This window comes from Misgurnus anguillicaudatus, chromosome 11 (assembly GCF_027580225.2).
Source record: "Misgurnus anguillicaudatus chromosome 11, ASM2758022v2, whole genome shotgun sequence".
In the NCBI taxonomy this organism is placed as follows: domain Eukaryota; kingdom Metazoa; phylum Chordata; class Actinopteri; order Cypriniformes; family Cobitidae; genus Misgurnus; species Misgurnus anguillicaudatus.
Genome location: NC_073347.2, coordinates 28,413,801 through 28,419,935, shown reverse-complemented (window position 1 = coordinate 28,419,935; position 6,135 = coordinate 28,413,801). Strand labels below are relative to the sequence as shown.

The window sequence follows — 6,135 nt, the reverse complement described above, 5'->3', positions numbered from 1 at the left end:
TAAAACGAATAAATGAAGTGCAGCATATGTTAAGAGATATGCTACCTGTGTGTGTGTGTGTGTGTGTGTGTGTGTGTGTGTGTGTGTGTGTGTGTGTGTGCGTGTGTGTGTGGGAGAGAGAGAGAGGAAACTCGGGAGAGGATGCGAGAAGAATGGAGTTTGATGCTGTAGCGTCATCATTGCCTAGTGAGTCTCCTAGCAACAGGAAACATCTGTTTCGGCGTCGACCAATAAGGAGCGTTGGCAGTCTGTTATTGCTCGGTGCACAGAAAGGAGATATTTTAAGAGCAGAGAGTGAGGCGAGTACTACAGGGATTATATCAAAAGCGAGCCGTCGACATCTGGGGGCGAGACGTCAAGCTCTCGCGGAGCTGAAAGCGGCAACAATATGAGACGCGCGCGCCTCTGATCTGATGAACACGCGCGTGCGGAGACTATTAATGCAGCTTGGGGTGTCTTTATAAATAAGGTATGTATCATTTTACGCCTCTCATTGACTTTTCTATTCTGTTTTCTATCTGAAAGTACATCCATCATTTTTACCGCATGTTTTGCAATGCATAGTTAGCCTATACACATAACGATCAAACGGTTTTTTTTGAAAAATGCGCGTTCTGTTATTCATTCATTGGCGCAACAGTGTTTTGTGGGTTTTATACAACGAACCACTGTTTTTTGCCCAAAATGATGCTTTATTTAGCGTGATTGCAGGATATCTCTTATTTTTAAGATCAATTGTCATCTGGACTTCAACACAATTAAATTCTTATTTTGTCCATTCCTCTTGAGAAAGAAAGAGAGGTTAGAAGGGGATATGAAACAATTACAAATGCACTTAAATAAAAACAGGAAAAAATATTAAGAATAGACAATAACCAAAGTGTTTTTGCTTTGTGATGTTTTCCTCGCTGAAAATAAACTGACTGGATAAATACTGTGTTGGCTGATATCTCTCCCTCACACGCGCACAAACTCACGCGCATCCTACGCTTATTTACCCGCCCACGGTTTTGCGCACTGCACGTTTCTTTCAACCTTTCGATTGGCGCATAATGTTTTGCAGCATGGCGCGTGCGCGCTCATTCTTTTCATATTATCAGCAACTATTGTCACTGCACTTATAAGTTCCCCTGCACGAGACAGAACTACATTACACTCTATATATAGCCTACACCGGATATTAATCTTTTTGACTTCAAGGCCCCCCATTGTCCACAATAATGTTTTAAGTCTCCCAACTCACAATTTCTAAAAAAAAATTCTATAAAAAATATAGATCCTAAAACTAGGATTATGTATATTAATTAAAATAACCAAGAAGCATCTTGATATTACACTTATTTTGATGCTTGCTTATGTTAAATAGTCGAAATGGGTTTAGGACCCCTAGTGGCCCCCGGCCCCCTGGTTTAGAAATACTGATATAGAGTGTACTGTACTGTATACTCTTTGGCACTTTAAACATGACATGCACTAAATTCTTACACTGTTTTTTCCTATTTTCATCATTTTTATTGCATTATATTTTATTCATACTTGACTTTTTTATTGTGTAATATTTATTCCATTATATTTTCGTTTTTCGTAATTTATTGTTTTTATGCCCTTCTACTCCCTCATTCCCGAGAGGAATAGATCAAATAAAATTTATGAAAATAAAGATGTTATCATTTTGTACAATTTATTATTAATAAGTGTTTTACAGAACAATTGTTTGATAGTTTTGTGTTACCTTTTACAATATTTACAATATTGGATTATTTTGTGTTTAACTGTTTAAATGTATCTTAAAATCCAATGATTACTGTTTAATGGCAGGTTCACATTGCAACTTAGCCCACTTGTGTAACAAGATGCCCCCACTCTCTTATAGCATAGGTCAATGAACTGGTCAGTAAACTGTATGTTTTTCTTGAGCAATAATGGTGGAAATGTACAAAAGTCCTTCCTAGGCCTTCATGATTTATGTGTCCTATAAAGCATAACTGCATTAGGGCTCTGCAATGCTTTGGCAATGCTGTATTTTACTCCAATAAAGCTTTATTAAATTGCATTTGAGATAGAAAAGCATGTAACAAAGATTGAAATTGCAAACACCTAGCGTAATATAGAAAGTGGAAATGTGTTTTATTGTGTTGAATTACATTACTTGCTTTAACAATATTTTTTTGTCTCTCTGTGTGTGTCTCATTAGGAACCATTAGGCAATGTGTGTGAGCCAGAGGAAAAAGCCTCAGGTGAATAGAGGATTTGTGACAGAGGTGTGTGAGTGTGGCTGCGTGAAGCAGTCCTCAGGTAATTGCATAGAGTAGACAGATACAGACTTTGTTACATAACACGCATCTCTTGTTTTACCTAATCCGTTTTGTCCATGACTCCTTGAGGATTTATGGCATTGTTTACAGTGAAATCTCATCCACAGTTTTTACAAGTAAATGAGAAAAATCACCCAGCCACAATAGTCAAAACTCCTGTGTATTTGTCTCTGTAGGGTCTTTTCTCTAAGAGTGCCCTCAGCAGTCAACAACGTCGAAAGTCGCCTACTTTAAGCGGAAATATGCGGAAGAAGAAGATGTTCAGGGAAGCCTACATGGATATTTACAAAAAGTGAGTGTCAGCTTGTTTTTAGAGACATTGTTTTGCTGGAATGTACCATTGACAAGCTCAACGTGCAAAGGATAGAAGTAGCTTATTCAAAGCTGAACAGAAATTTTGTTAGATTAGCTGAAATGATGACATCCTCTTACCAATGTTATTACTTTCTTTCTCTTCTACATTTTCTTTTTGATATATACATGGGCAGTTTTAAAGGATTAGTCCATTTTCTTAAAAAAAATCCAGATAATTTACTCACCACCTGCATGTCATCCAAAATGTTAATGTCTTTCTTTGTTCAGTCGAGAAGAAATTATGTTTTTTGAGGAAAACATTCCAGGATTTTTCTTATTTTAATGGACCTCAACACATAACAGTTTTAATGCAGTTTAAAATTGCAGTTTCAACTGTTTCAAAGGACTCTAAACGATCCCAAACGAGGCATGAGGGTCTTATCTAGCGAAACGATTGTCATTTTTGACAAGAAAAAAAAATTCACTTTTAAACCACAGCTTCTTGTCTATCTCTGGTCCTGTGACGCGCCAGCGCAACCTCATGCAATACGTCATTACGTCAAGAGGTCACGGATAACGTATGCGAAACTACGCCCCAGTGTTTACAAGTGTGGAGAAAGAGGACCGTTCCGACGTTGTTGTATGTCAAATGATACTAATTAATGTTTTTGTGTCAGTTTATTGTTTAAAATGGTCCGCAAATGTGCGTTTCATATATGTAACACATGACCCTTCCATGGCATTACGCAATTACGTGAGGTCGCGCTGGCGCGTCACAGGACCGGAGATAGACGAGAAGTTGTGGTTTAAAAGTGCATATTTTTTATTTTTCTTGTCAAAAATGACAATCGTTTCACTAGATAAGACCCTTTTGCCTCGTTTGGGATCGTTTAGAGTCCGTTGAAACTTAAACTGCATTAAAACTGTTACGTATTGGTGTCCATTAAAGTCCATTAAAATGAGAAAAATCCTGGAATGTTTTCCTCAAAAAACATAATTTCTTCTCGACTGAACAAAGAAAGACATCAACATTTTGGATGACATGGTGTTCAAGAAAATGGACAAATACACAACGTAAAAAAACATTCCGTAAAAAACTACAATTCCTGCAGCTGGGATGCCAGGAAAATACTGTAAAATAACGGGCACAATAAATTACAGAAATTTTCCGTAATACAAAAATACATTTTTTTTTCTGTAATTTTATATTAAGGTTCCTGATATGGAAATATAAATTCATTAATTAAATTAAAAAAATGATCACCTTTTTAGATCCAAATTCACACTGGTTTACCTATATGCACTTCCTCTCAACAATTCAGACAGTTAAGCTTGTCGCTGTATGATGTGTGGCAAATCTTTTCTCCTTCTCATTACTCTTCTCTCTATCTTTTGCCCTTACCTGTACTTGTCTGTTTCTTCCCAGCACCTGATCCTGCGTGAGGAGCGCAGCTGCATTCTGCGTCTGTCTCTGCAAAAGCTGCGTTTCCTAGACGACCCAGAGGCTTATCTCCGCCGCTCCGTCCTCATCAACAACCTGCTACGCAAGATCCACCTAGACGAAACCCAGAGGGAGAGAGAGAAACAGAAACAGAGGGATGATGAGGAGAAGGAGGAGATGGAGGCGAGGCGGATTCTGTCACCCAGCAGGAAGAGATTAAAGGTGGTCCTGACCCAATGTCGGTCCTCGAGTTTCGGGCTCCAGGAATTACAGCAGTACAAGCTGCTGCCGTATTCGGCCTCCCCGGGCACATGCATCTGTGGCCTCGGGGGCTGCCACACCCTGACTCCTGATCATGGAGCTTCTGTGCTACTCTACCATTTGGATGACAAAGGATGAAATATCCGTTTGTGAATGTAAGGAATTGTCAGTCACTGATTTACACAGGAGCAAAATGGCAGCAAAAAGAAGAATTTGTGTGCATTTTTGTACTTGTGCTGTTTGCTGTAAAGGGTGAGCCCTGTTGTTTGTGACAGTGGTACAATCTGTCAATATCAGGGTGTATTTTCCTAATGAAAAAAACATCTTGTTATCACTGCCTTGCTTTGTAAATCTAAACTTTGATCGCAGACTTTTTTGCGTTTTATGAATTTGCTTGAGTTTTGCTTGATTGAGAACTGTTTTCAGGGATAAAACGGCAAACGAAAGCCATGCACTTTGTGGTTGTTATGTTGTAAGGAAATAATATAAAATTTGAAATTGTCAATGTCTTGGTTGCTCTCGAGAATGGAGTGATACTGATGTTTTACTCAAGCTTTATTGCTGTGAAATGGACTTTTCTGTGTAAGTGGCTACTGATGTTGAACTATTTGCTTTGCCAGCTGATAAGCTAGGATTTGCATTAACTGAGGTAAAAAAGAAAAATGATGTACAATGTTTGAAGAAAAAATAGGAAAATGATAAGTGAAATTGATTAGAGTAAACAGACCTCCTTGGCGTTCTGCCTTGTTGGGTTAAACAGGGTATCTATACCACACATCTTTTCAGTACTTAACAATTACAAGTAAGTAAACATTTTTGGGCTTAACATTAAAATAACACAAAGTTTACATTGCATTTACTACTCTTGTTTTATTTAAGTCCTTGATAATGTTAAAACATCTGGTTCTGTACTGCCCTCTAGTGTTATGCTGATGAATTTTGTGCATCTTATTTTGTTTTTATTCATTTTCAATTGACTGTACGACCTGCATGTTATTAGGCTTGTTTACCCATTTTGTTAAGCCAGTTTAGATTTCTGGTTCTATAATCTTTGAATCTGTTTAAAACCTTTAGGTGGGTGGGTGTCAGAATATCTCTTAACAATGGCCTATTCAGTGCATGGGCCTAGCTTTCAGTTCTCATTATCCCTCCCAAACAAAACCTCAGATTTTAACTGTTCTTTTTTCATATTCCTGTAAATGTCTGCAACATGTTGGTTACACAAGGTTTTCAACAAGCAAAGTAGTGCAAGCATATTTTGGTACATATATAATGACTGGTACTCTCCCTATTAATATTTTTGTGCATATTTGTATTCTAAAGTGATGTTTGTTTTATTTGTTTTTTAAGTTCTGGATGTCATTTATTTAACAGTAAACTGAGAGTGCTATCTTTTGCACATTTCAAGGCATAGACATGGATATCCGTTTTATTTTAAAATGAAGCTATTTTTTTCTAAGAGAACATTGTTCCTCAGATAATTTAGTGCTATTTTGCCAAAAGATTTAAAAGTAGCAAACAAAGAAATACGTCTATTTTCAGGCAATGCTATCAAACAAAAATAAAAAACTGAATGTTTCTCTGCTTCAACAGTTTCTTTTTATACATATTAGTAACAGGCTTGATGCGCGCTCTCGAGCAATCGATTAGACTTGTGCGCTTCCGCTGCTTCTGTGGCGTCATCAGAACGTAATACGTTTTGTTACTGCTCACACTTTTGATTGTCAAATGTTGACGATGATTTTTAGACAAAAAGCTTTTATCCACTGGGGGTCGCTTTGTGGCCCAAAAAGACAAATATCGTGCATTTCAATCTCAGATCGG

The 6,135-nt window shown here is 37.5% G+C and overlaps 1 long non-coding RNA gene across 1 annotated transcript; it reads left to right on the top strand.

Moving 5' to 3' along the window:
• Positions 1–189: 189 nt before the first annotated feature.
• On the top strand, positions 190–5,889 carry LOC129416233 (uncharacterized). Its single transcript, XR_008635217.2, has 4 exons — positions 190–469; positions 2,195–2,295; positions 2,492–2,607; positions 4,036–5,889. It is a non-coding gene; the product is annotated as an uncharacterized lncRNA (long non-coding RNA).
• The last annotated feature ends 246 nt before the right edge of the window (positions 5,890–6,135 follow it).